Below are 12,016 nucleotides of genomic sequence, written 5' to 3' on the forward strand. Positions count from 1 at the left end.
CAGGATTTCTAAGAGCCTCAGGAGACAGGTGTGCACGCTCACGGGTGCAGGTGCAAGGCTGCTATGCTGATGCTCTCAGACAATGACGTCAGTGATGGCAGTGCCACCAGCTACAGAATCAGCTCCCCCAACACCTGCCGGACCAAGCGCCTCCCTCAGAGCTGGGCCACAGCTACACACCTCTGTTCCACACAGATTTCACCCAGTGTCCCTGTGACATGTGCTGCCTCCTCCTCTGAAACCTGCCATGTCGTAGGTGTGGGCTGGTCACTCTGGGATATGAGCAGCACAGATGCCAGGGGCCAGGCCAGCCTCCTTTGGCTTCTAGGGGGCTCGGCAGGGTCCAGCCAGAAGGGGCAGACAGTGTGAGCGGGCGGCCCCTTCCCAGGTGCTCCTCGTCACCTCTTCTGCATCCTGTTGGCTATGAAACGTTGTTCTAAAATCACTCACAGTAGAAATCCAGCTGCAGAGGCCAGTTTGTGGAGCCCAGCCACAAGGGCTGTGCTGCGATAGCATCATCTGCTCAACTGCCAGATCCCTGCACCTGACAAGGGGCAAACCAGAGCCAGTGGGGTCAGGGTGCACCCCTGGGAGCTTCTCCTGACCACAGGGCTCTGCAAATAAAGATGGTCCTTGTGCTTGGACAAGTATTGACAAGCAGAGCTAAGTTTTAAAGTGAGATTGTTATTCCTTTTGCTTGTGTTATGAGTTTTTGGTAACAAGTCATCTATATAAATTTAATGAAATTGTTATAAGAACCTGTTCCCCCTTCTCATTCTGAGAGAGAGCGGAGCCCCCACCCAGCAAAGCCATGCTGATCTCCGCAGCCCCCTGGGGGCCCCAGTGGCCAAGGGTGTCTCCAGGCTGAGGGAGACCAAGGGAGCAGGGATGCGGGAGGGCAGGAAGCTGGGCCTCAGGCCTGATTTCAGGCAGGTCAGGTGGGGCGGCAGCACCACCAGGGCTCTCTGTCCAGGTGGGGAGGAGGAGGAGCCAACTTCTGAGCACTTGAGGATGTTTTGCCCCCCAAATGTCAATGGTATGCTTTTTAAAAAGAATGACTGAGACACAGATAGATATTTTTCATATTTCATGTTTCATGCTCATGTTTTGAGTCCCCACATTTTTTCCTGTGTTCTGACAGTGTGCTAAATCCTTTTTACACTTTATCTTAGTTTTTAAAACAAGCCTATCAATTTATACTATTCATACTTCCATTTCGGGGGTTGAAGAGCTAATGCGACAAAGGGCCCAGAGCAGGTGAGGGGCATGGGGAGACAAAAAGCTCCCTGCATTCCAGTCTCGGTCCATCAGCCCCACAGATCTCCAAGTTGCATATTTACAGTGTGTCTGCTTTTCTCACTAGATCCTAATTCCTGGAGGGCAGAGACTTAGTGCTATTTTGATTTGAATCCCTGGCATGTATTAAACCAAATATGATAATATGAGCTTCAGCCTGGTAAACACTAGGATCTGAACCCTGCAGAAGAAAAGAACAGTTCTCGTTATGGGTACAGGATGAGCTAAAGCCTGGCATTGACCTCTGATGTGGGCATTGGGGTTGGGGAGGTGGGCAGAGCAAAGGGACTTCTGAGAGTGGAGCAGCAGCTGCTTGTAGAGCCGGCGGGTGACACACCTGAGTTCCCTGGAGGTGCCCCAGGGAGTGCTCTGCACACACAGGCAGGACATGTAAATTCTGTGCACTGACCACTGGGAACAGGGAACCTGATGGCATTACCAGTGAGGAATTAAGAAGAGAAACTACTGGGTAGTTTAATAATCACAGAGATGCCAAGGACAGCATGTTGTACAAAGTCAATAATACTATAATGACTATGTATGGTCACAGGGTGGTCCTAGGCTTGTCAGAGGATTACCTCACAGGTTTTATCAATGTCTCACTACTACGCAGTATACCTAAGAGTAATATAATATTGAATGGCAAATTTAAATTTAAAACTTGGAGAAAAGAAAGCAGGCTCTGGCTGGTGTGGCTCAATAGATTGAGCACCGGCCTGTAAATCAAAGGGTGTTGGTTCGGTTCCCAATCAGAGCCCATGCTAGGGTTGCCAACCAGGTCCTCATTTGAGGGCTTAGGAGAGACAACAACAGAATGATGTTTCTCACCCTGGCTTCTTCCCCTCCACTCTCACTAAAAATAAATAAATAATTTTTTAAAGAAACCTTATACTTAAGAAAACAATAGGGAAACTAGGCTTAGTTCAGCACCTGTTTAGTAATAAGTTATGTGGAGTGTTCCCTTTCCACAGAGCCCCAGATAGTCCCACAGGCCTTAGAAACAGTGTAAAAGGATCCGCAGCATTTCTTGTTTGTGAGATTTCATAGGCTAAGGCATTGATGACGAAATTTGAGTGCATCTGCCTGAATACAAAGTGTGTGGAACTGCGGCATGTTGCCTTTGCTGGTGCAGTGAAATTCCAGACTATTGAGAACCAGTAAAATGTGGCTAATCCATGGAAAGATGTGATGTGGCAAAAAAGAGAAGTGGCTTTTTTGCTTTAAAAAAAAGTTACAAAAATTGAAGTACCTGTAGACCAAGTGTTCAACCCGCAGTGACAGGTGGCAGCAGATATAGTTCGAGCACATCATGGATTCTGATATAAGCAGCGCACCCAGGTCAAAAAGGTAAACAGCTCAGGAGTCAGCAGTTCTTTCTCTGTGTAAAGGGAGCAGGGTGATTGCTTACTCATTTCTAATAGAAGGTTTTAAAGATGTATTTATTTACTTATTTATCTTTAGAGACGGGAAAAGGAGGGGGAAGAGAGGGAGAGAAACATTAATGTAGGTTGCCTCTCAAGCTCCTCCAACCCCCCACTGGGGACCTGGACACAGCCCAGGCATGTGCCCTGACTGGGAACCAAACTGGTGACACTTTAGTTCACAGGTTGGCACCCAATCCACTGACCCACACCAGCCAGGGCTGTAATAGAATTTTTAAAACCCTTCGGAGCAATTTTCAAGGCCTACCTAAAGATAACAGACAGGTAAACAGCCTATATTGCCCTATTTTAAAAAATACCAAAAGAAAAAATGGGAAAGGAAGCTTTTTAATAAGAGTGTCTAAATGGTCCCCTTCCCTAATGAGCACACACTCGCACATTCCTTAAAATGTTTTTACCATGGGCAAATATCAATCTTAAAATTCTTCTCTAAAAATTAATAAAAGGTTTAGCCATGTGCATGCATAAATTCAACTTATTCCAACTATTATAAATTAATGGTTTATTTCATTTTTTAACTGTATCATGGCTTAAAATTTTATTTATTTATATTCCAAAATAAATTATTATGATTTATAGAATGAAGTAATATCTATATCAGACTATAGTTAGAAAGCATTGCGATTTGAAGAGAATGATGTACAATCAATTAGATTCCTCTTAAATCTTTATTTCATGGACTTTCCCCATCTTTATGCTTAGCAATATAAGTTATTTCCAGGTTTCTAAGGACAACATCTTTACAACTGCTAAAACAGAAAATAGAATGTAAATAGTGCTGGGCATTTAGAGATAAGTCATGGGCCAGTAAGTTCAATTGTGCAGTTGTGAAATGTAACATGAGGGAGGTTTTCAAATCTAAAGACTGGACAATCTGCTCTTTCCAACATGTCTTCAACTGCCTTAAGGGAGTATTTGGTCTCCTTCTTACCTGCAAAATGGTAAGCTCTGTTTATTAGACTAGCTGTCCATTTAGCATATTTTATGTTGTGCACTCTTTTTGTACTTGCTTTTGTTTTTTTAATTAATTTATTTTTCCAAATACATTTATCTAAGCCTTCTCCCCACCACTTTCCCTTGCCCTCTGCCCCCCTCCCTCCCTCAATCTTTCCCCTTTGGTTTTGTCCATGAGTCCTCACTATATGTTCCTTGACTTGCCCCTTCCTTTCCTTTCACCCCACCAACACCTCCCTCCTTCCCTTTTGTCTCTCTTGGTTTCTTTTTTTTTTCAGCATTGCTGGTCTTATTTTCCTTGCATCTCTGTTTTGTTGGTTAGGTTCTGTTTATAGGTGAGATCATACGGAATTTGATTATGCACACCAATGTTCATAGCAGTACAATTTACAATAGCCAAGTGTTGGAAGCAACCTACTTAAAGAAGTTTCAAATTTCAAAACTATAATTGTGAATTTTTGTCTCCTTTTAATTGTTAGTTTTTGCTTCATATCCACCATATTCTTCTCCTCAAGTACTGTAGTTTTATCTTCAGAAGTTACATTCACATCTTTTGATATCTTCAACATCTCTACTCAGTGCTTTGGACATGTGGACTACAATTATAATAACAGTTATGCTCTTATCTGCTTATTCTAATATCTGTTTCATGTTTCAGTCAATTTTGATGTATTTTTCTCCTCATTAAAAGTTATGCTTTTATTCTAAAAAAAAAAAATGAAAACTCAATTTAGTACACCTGGCCATTAATTAAACTCATTATATACCTAAATTTTTACCAAACAAGATAAAATACTGAAACATTTGTCAATCTAAATGTGTCAACTTTTGCTGCGTAGTATTCCATTGTGTATATGTACCATAATTTTTTGATCCAGTCATCTACTGATGGGCATTTAGGTACTACGCAGCAGAAAGAAAAAAAGAAGTACTAAACTTTGCGACAGCATGGATGGAACGGGAGAGCATCATGCTAAGCGAAATAAGCCAGGGGGCGAAAGACAAATACCATATGATCTCACCTATAAGCGGAACCTAACCAACAATGCAAAGAAGCAAGGAAAATATGACCAGCAACACTGAAAGGAAAAGAAATCAACAGAGACAAGAGGGAAGGGGGGGCAGGGAAAGGGAAGGGAAGGGGAAAGTCAAGGAACTCATGGACAAAACCAAAGGGGAAGAGCTGAGGGAGGGAAGGTGGGAGGGGGCAAGGGAAAGAGGTGGGGGGAAGGCAGAGACAAATGTATTTAAAAAGTAAATAAATTAATTAAAAAAATAAATAAAATAAAATAAAATTTTTTTTAAAAATCCTCAAAAAATAAATAAATAAATAAATGTGTCAACTTTTGCCTTCTTATTACAGAAAATTTAAAAGATACATTTGAATCTGCTAATAAAAATGTTCTGTGGTTTGGTGTTCACAGCTTCCATCTGGTGGCATTTTAATTCCTGGAAAACACCTCAATGCAGGTGCTATGATTTTATCTATGTATGTTGAGGGAGAACTAGGAGTCCTGTGGCACGATCACATCTCAGATCAGTGTTTATGCTATCAATACTTATGAATTAATCACATCTTTTCTTATATTTTTATAAGGCTCCAATATTAATGAGAAATTGTTGAGCTTATCGGTCCTGAAAGATTCCAGTCCCATTTCTACTGTTGAGAAACTGGGACCAGGAAGTACCCACACGGGTGCCGGCTCAGTTTCAGTACCATTCAGGGACTTTTATGTTCACCTTCATTTAGTTCCAAAATTGCCTACAGCATGAATGCTGCCGAGAGGCCCTGCCATGACGCACGCAACAAATGGGTTTAGAAGGGCCCTGCAGTCATAGTTACGTTGCCGTGTAGCTGCATTTTCTGGTCATTAAGGAATGTTGAGTATGGGTGTCCGGGAGACAGTTTGATTGTTCACTACTCGTTCATCCGTAGATTCCGTAAATGTGTAATGAACTCATACTATAAACCTCCCACGCACTGTCTGAGGCTCTGGGGACACTGTAGTGGATGAAAGAGACAAGCTAAGCCTGATTGCTGCTCTTGAACTACTTACTTGACAACTAACATTTAAAAGGCACTTCACGATGCCTTAAGAGTTTTCATCCCAGCCAAATTATTGACGTCACTGTGCTCCTCCAAAATATTTCGGGATCCTTTTGTATTTTCAGAACTTCTCTCTTTTTCTTACACCCCACATTAAATTCTTCGGGAAGTTCTTTGACTCGGTGCTAAGAAGAAATCCACAAAAAGACACTTTCTTCCGCACTCATCCAAAAATCGCTACCTGTCACCTGGATGACTGCACTAGTCTTCTCACTGAAATCCCTGCTTGCAACGCAGCAACCTCACAAATCCTGGCTACTGTGGATGCTAAAAGATATCTAGAAGGTGTCCTTCACACATTCTATATTTTGTTGGCTGGGCTAATCATCAAAACAACACAGACAGCTTAGCAGAGGGACATAAAGTATTTAATATATGATCAAGGAGAGTTCACATAAGCATAAAAATTGCTCTGAGTATGAGGCAACATTGGGTTATAAAACATTTAGACAAAGGAGAATATATGGAAAATGGGGTCTCCTATTTCACAAGTCCAGAATGACTGCTTTGCAGGTAGTAGAGAAGAGCAGATCCAACACGGCAAGAGAATTTTCCTGGGCAACTCAGAACCAGTGGGACACAGAGGGTATCTAGTCAACAGGTGTCTTCCTGAAACACTTTTATTTACCATATGTAATCCATTTGCCTGAACTGTGCAGTGCATTTTTTGGTCTGCATCTCTTGAAAGAAATGTGGGGAAAATCAACAGCTTTCCATGAGTTTGGTTTCCTAATAAACAGCTTAAAATCAATATCCTACAACCAACACTTCAGGTTGGCAGAACATTGATTTCCTTCAATGAACACAGATTACTCCCATCTCTTTTACATCAACTCTCCAGGGGCTCCCAGTTCACTCATAGAAATGCCAAGGTTCTGACCGATGACTTTGTTATTTCTGTTTTATTTTACGCTCATCTTCTGATCTGCCTGCTCCAGGAAGTTCACATCCTCTTTGCTGAGCCAACAGTTTTAAGTCCAGCAAAGAAAAATCACCCCAAGTATGCCTTATTTTATTCTAACATACTATCATACATTATTGTGTTGCCGTTGTTTGACTATTGTGTGACTCCCCCACAGGCATGTCAGGTCTAAGAGTGTTGAGATCTTCAATGGATTTTTTCTAGTGATTAGAGGAGTGTCAGGCACATGGTGAGCACAGGGTCAGTGTTGCTTGATGAGTAAAAAGTTACAAATATGATCATCGTAAAAGGATAAAATATGGAGCATTATGACCTCACACAACTAGAATTCTGACCTAGATGTAAGACCAACTAAAACCTTTTAAAAGTGAAGCATCTAATAGGGAATGAGCCCAGGAAACCCAGAACTCAAGAGAGGTCAGGAACGAGACTCGGTCCAGGCAGAGGACACAGCATGTGCAAAAGGCCAGAGGTAGGGACGTTGAGTGAGGGAAGTGAGTTTCACTCACTGTTTGGTGATTAAGTGAGGTTATATGCCTGAGAGACCCAGAACACAGTCAGTGCTAACAAATGGCCAGTATCGTCATCATTGCACCATTTTGGGTAACCTTTGTGGGCTTACCCACTTGGGACCCGCAGTAATAGGAAAACAATATGCTCCCCTCCTGAACACACAAGCAATTCCCAGCATTAAGCATTGATTACAGCTTGATAGATGTGTAAGTGTCAGATAAAGCACATATACGTAAAGTTTACAGTGTGAGAAATGTTGGCCTGTGCACATGATCCATGTGTATCCATTTTGCTCAAAAGTTTCTCATGTGCCTTTCTGATCCCTCCCTCTGCTCCCCCCCAAACCCTCTGGGTTTTTGGGCAATTACTCATTTTCTTATTACTTTTCAGATAAACTTGCATTCTCTGGAAATTTATCTATATAAAATAATGTGGTATGTTCTCTTTTTAATCTGGCTTCTTTACTTCAGCATAATTTTTCTGAGGTAAACTTTAAATAATAATTGTTAATATTTTAAAGGAAACACTTCTGTGGGATTTTACATAGTCACAATGTTGTACCACTAACATTTAGTAATATATTACTACAATATTGTAATCACTCTTATGAAATACTGTGCCCATTTAGAGATGGTTCCCAAATGCCTGACATCCCAACTTGTGGGAAGTACCATCCTTAATTCTGTCTAGGTCCCCTCTTTATTTTCAGTACCATATATGCTAGGTCATGACCCCTACCAACTTGATACCTGGGGATTCCACTTGTCCCACTGTAAAGAAAGTAATATGTGTTTCAAAACTTGTCCTCTCTCCCAGCCTTGTGTCTCACCCTCCTGCTCATCCTAGTCTGGGAAAGTGGCACCTCCACTTCATCCTATGTGCTCCAGAGCCTCATCCCTGAACGGTACGTCAGACCCTCGATAATATAATTCACCGTCATTCTGAGTCTCCATAATACACCCTCCTGCATGGAACCTCTAAGTCTGCTTGAAACCAAATAATGCCCAACACCCTCTCAACTCCCAGGTTTCACAATTTCTCTTCTGATCCTGAGCAGACCCCATTCCTCCATGACTTCACTCTGTGCTCACCTCTGCTTACACACAATTCTCCTCCGGACAGTCCAAGGGCCTCAGTCCAGTACACCAGAGGCCACAGGGAGCCAGACAGGAAAAAGAACCAGAATAGAGATTTCTTTCCCAATTCCCACTTCTGGTTGCAGGATCCTTGACGACAGGCATGTGGAATTTGTAGAAAGAACAAAGAACACAAAGAATGAGGACAAAAACATCTGCCCCGAGCCACAGGACAAAGAAGGAATCTCAAAAGAGGTTCATTCCATGCAGGCCTTTGGGTGGTTGACGTACATAGACCCGCATGTTGATTAGAGTGGTTGGGGTTTACGATAGAATATCTTTTATATCCTTTGTGATCTTGTTTCTTGAAGATTCTGTGAAAATGGATGTGGAATGAGTACACTGCTGATGGTCAGGGCTCTCTGGGAATGTGCCCTTTCATGCTGGCACGTCTTCATGAATCCTGAGCCAAGGCTGCTTTGAGGCAAACTGGGGCCCAGGAGAATCTGGGAAGTCAAGTTATCTCCGGCTGTGAACAGGAGCACATAAGAGAGGGAAGACAATTGGAAACCTTTTTCTCCCCCTCCCAAGAAATAACCAATAAAGAAAAAAATTGGAAAATTTAAAAATAAGTTAAGAATTGACACTTTGAGTAAGATGACATGATTAGCTAGTTATCGAAAGAGTATATTAAAGAAAAACACATGTGACATAAGTTAAAATCAAAAGTAAGGTTTTATTAAAGGTTTTGCTGTTCAGATTTTAGAGCAGAAGGACCCATGAGCATCTGTGTTTGCTGGTGGACTTATCATTGAAGAAAAACAAAACTTTTCATTAAACCCTGAAAGGAAGTCCCCTTATGTTTTGGTTGTAAAGTTCCTCCACTCAGGGAGGTTTCTACTCTTCCTCAGAGACTGGAACACAGACACATCAGGAAGATTAATATTCAAAGTAATGGGCCTGGTATTTGAGACAGCTATTCTTTAGTTCCTCTTTTTTTTTATGTAAATTCACGTTGTCCTTTTTCTTTTCTTTTCTATTGTTGTTCTAGCACAGCTGTCTCCATTTTTCTGCCACTACTTTCCCCCGCACCACCCACCCCCTCCTCTCACCCTCAACCCTGCCTCCCTTTGGCTTTTTCCATGGGTCCTTTATACATCTTCCTTGATGACACTTCCCTTCCCCAACCCCGTTATCCCCCTCCCTGCTCCCCTCTTGTTACTGTCAGTTTGTTCTTTATTCAACATCTCTGCTTCTATTTTGCTTGCTTGTTTTCCAAACAATCCAGTTCAAAAATGAGCAAAGGACCTGAAAAGACACTTCTTCAAGGAGGCCCAGAGACATATCCTTTGGTTCTTAACACTGGCAAGAAGTTTTAAAAAACACTTCCATATGTTTCAAAGGACCGCATAAAAAAATGACAATTACCAAATAGCAATTACATTTTTTCAATTTATAAATTAATTAATTTATATTTCAACTACATTTGTCTCTTCTTTCCCCCAAACTTTCCCTTGCCCCCTCCCTCCCACTCTCCCTCAACTCTTCCCCTTTGGTTTTGTCTATGAGTCCTTGCTATATGTTCCTTGACTTGTCCTCTTCCCTTCCTTTTCCCGCACCCCCCTCTCTCTTTCCCTCTTGTGTCTCTTGGTTTCTTTTCCTTTCAGTGTTGCTGGTGTTATCTTCCTTGCACCTTTTTATTGGTGGTTAGGTTCCGCTTAAAGGTGAGATCATGTATTTGTCTTTCGCCCCCTGCCTTATTTCACTTAGCATAATGCTCTCGAGTTGCATCCATGCTGTCGTGAAGTTTAGTAGTTCTTTTTTTCTTTCTGCTGTGTAGTATTCCATTGTGTAAATGTACCACAGTTTTTAGATCCAATCATCTATTGATGGGCATTTAGGTTGCTTCCAAACTTTGGCTATTACAAATAAGAGCTTTCATATTCACGTTGTTCAGTTTCAACGTTTTTGTAAAATGCTTTCTTATATGTTCAAAGTTTTCAGTTTACCTTGGATATATTTAACCTCACTATGCTGCTGCCATTATGAGTGATTTTGTTGATAACTTATCGTTTGCTCCTGCAAACAACAGGCTGCTTTAGTGTAGTCATGTTCATTGATATAAATCCAAACAAGCTCACAAAAGGCTTCGTGGTCTCCAACAAATTGTTACACACACTTATTCATTTCCTGACTCTTTTCTACAACTTTTCCCTGACCTTTTCAAATAGCAATGTTAAGCGTTATCAAAGCAGTGTTCCTCAGATTTTCATGTACAATTTGATTATATAGCTGGACAACATCATCTCTTCTTTCCATAGTTTCATACTCATGCCTTTGGTCACTTGACTCTGTGTGTTCTCAATTCCCAAAGACAAAACACTGCCAGGTCATCCCAAACATGGTTTAGGGTTGCGATCATAACGCCTTCATATATGATCTAACTATCATCACAAAACTGATTAGCATATTATGACCTGATTCCTCTGACATTCAAATTTTGCTATCTCATGAGCTCTCTTTATATTTTAATTTTTCTCTCACATTTGTTCTGAAGTGACAATGTAAACCTCTGCCCCCTTCCCGATGTCCTCAGAATGTTAATTATTTTTAAAATGACACTATCAGGTGGCTGTTTGTGTCTGCCTGTATATATGTCTATATGTCCATCTGCACCAGAAATAATTAGAATTGTCTTATACAAATCTCTCTGCTTAATTGGCTTACATAAATTAAGAAATACAAAGAAAAAACATTTCTAGTGCATTAATTGGCAAAAATTTTCATGAGTAAAATGATACTCCTTTTGCTGTAAGTATTAATAACATCCATAGGATGAGTCAATGACATGCATAAAAATGATGTGTACATATATGATGAAGTACTTCAATGTTTCTAATGAAAATGATTGTGGCTGCTATGAAATAATGCTTTATCATTAATAATCTGAAGAATACCACTCATTTCTTTGAGAAGAAGGAGTTTCATGAACCAAGTGTGCAAAGGTAGTTTAAGAAAACTCAATACATATAGTCAATGAATTGCTTGCCTTTCTCCTTTCTATTTAAGGTCAATATCATTATACATTGAAAATATTGGTAATTCAAAAATTACTTCTGCAAGTCTGTTTACATATCATCCAATGCGGTAGACAGATCAATAAATAAGGACATAAAAATTAAATAAATGCCTTTAAACCCAAGAAGTGTATGGCCTGCTCTGTGGAGAGGTCTGTGTCATACCCTGCCCAGCACCCTGAGGCCTAGGGGAGAGCTGGGTGGGATGGAGAGAGCTCACCAGGTGGGGTAGAAATGGGAAGAAAATCTCTCTGCCACAGAACACCTCCCTGCACAACACTTGAGGCTGGAGTGATGTTAGAGAAGGGGTAACTGTGGGGAGAGGGCAGCACCAATTCCAAAAAAAAGAAAAAGAGCGCCCTGAGTGGCTTAGTTGACCAACTTGCTCACAGAAATTCCAGGGAGGTTGAGTCCCTACTGTGAATGGTTTAAGGAAACAATCCTTCACTTGAGCAAGGGGCATGGAAAGAAATCAGAGTAGAAATGAGAACCTAGTGGGTAAAGCAGGTGAATGAATAAATCCAAGAGAAACTGCCCAAACCTTTCCTCAGAATGATAAGCCTTTAGAAGAACAGGGAAGTGGGGTGATATGGAGAGAGGGTGGGGTGGGGTGGCCTTCTTATTTAGAA

At 41.2% G+C, this 12,016-nt stretch overlaps 1 pseudogene; it reads right to left on the reverse strand.

Annotated features, from left to right (window-relative positions):
- Positions 1–8,651: 8,651 nt before the first annotated feature.
- LOC129082653 (ER membrane protein complex subunit 2-like) lies at positions 8,652–10,780 on the reverse strand (annotated as a pseudogene).
- Positions 10,781–12,016: the final 1,236 nt, after the last annotated feature.

The sequence above is a fragment of the Pteronotus mesoamericanus genome, unplaced genomic scaffold (assembly GCF_021234165.1).
Source record: "Pteronotus mesoamericanus isolate MK-2021 breed Mesoamerican mustached bat unplaced genomic scaffold, CSHL_Meso_final scaffold_137, whole genome shotgun sequence".
In the NCBI taxonomy this organism is placed as follows: Eukaryota; Metazoa; Chordata; class Mammalia; order Chiroptera; family Mormoopidae; genus Pteronotus; species Pteronotus mesoamericanus.